Here is a 1,365-nt window from a genome sequence, read left to right on the forward strand (position 1 = left end):
AGCTAACGTTAGCTTAATTAGCTAGCTAGCTACAGCTGCTAAAGGTTTCCGGATAAAAAATATAATCTTCTTTTGTCAAATTCTGCCAGTTAGCAACTTCCACACCAGAATATTTAAACCCGGGTTAAAGGAAAAAAACATCTGCGGTGAGAAAGTGAGCTAATGCTAACGCTGACGCTGTTAAATGTGTCAACGTGACGCCGACCGCTATGTGACTGCTGGTGACCGAGTGGAAACTCCTGGACCTGCTTACTGTCTTTGTGCTAAGCTAGCTTAAACACGTCTGTCTCTGTAGTGGACAAACTAACAGTGCTAACGCGGTAAACTGATGCTTGTGGAGGATGTGAAACATGATTTCTGTCTAAACACCAGAGTAAAGAACTTGTACAGTAGACTGACTGACGGTTTGAGAACTTGTTAGCCGGATGTTGCGGCGTTTGTTTCGTTACCTGCTGATGGTGTTTGAACACTTCATGATGCAGATACAACAAGCTACACACACACAGACAGTGCACACTTCAAAACACACAAACAGAGAACATTTTCCCTTGAGAGTCCTGACAGCCGCAGGCGTGGAGGGGTAAAGCGTCTGCGTCTACCGAGCTCCGACCGCTCGACTGCTGCTGGAAGAGTCCGAGCGTCTCCACAAAGTCTGATTGCTAAAACCTACACAGACACAAACATCCCCGGTCCCTTCGTCACGGTTTAAGGTAGTTCGGGTGAAATCAAAACCAGAAAACTTGAAGTGTTGAGTCTGGTGGTTCGCCGGTCGAGGAAGGAGCGGTCCAGTAGCCGCTCAGCTGGCAGGTCCTGCAACGGATGACATCGTCCGACGGCGGCGAACATCCACACAACATGTGGCGGAAGCCAAAACTTCCAGGCGACGTGTTGAAAATTCCGGCAAAGTCCACAAAAAGAAGGAGCGAGACAGCGAAGGAGGAAGGGAGACTGCGGTGCGTCTGCGTAAGCGAGGCTTCTACCACTACGAGAGCTGGCGGTTGGCGACTTATTTAGCACTCCGATGACGGAGGATGGCGGCGGACGTTCGTTTCGTCTGCCGGGCCGAGGAACAGAGACAGCGTCAGCATCAGCTTGACCCCCTCGACAGGTCGAGTCCCGGCGACCTGCGGTGGGATCAGGAGTCAAGACACGAGCGCGAACGAACGAAATCCAGCCCAGGCACGAATGTTTAAACCCCGCCCCCCCCACCCCGAGAAAATAACAAAAAGAGAAACTTTTGGCTTTGTGGTTATTTACAGTGACTTCCTGTGGAGGACTCAATGGTGGCGACCCGGCGCCGGCGTCGGAGGTCAGGGTCAAGTCTTCGAGCTGGGAGGAGGAGGAGCTAACTGTGTGTGTGTGTGT

This window comes from Morone saxatilis, unplaced genomic scaffold (genome assembly GCF_004916995.1).
Source record: "Morone saxatilis isolate NCDOM2014 unplaced genomic scaffold, NCSU_SB_2.0 Contig17, whole genome shotgun sequence".
In the NCBI taxonomy this organism is placed as follows: Eukaryota; Metazoa; Chordata; class Actinopteri; family Moronidae; genus Morone; species Morone saxatilis.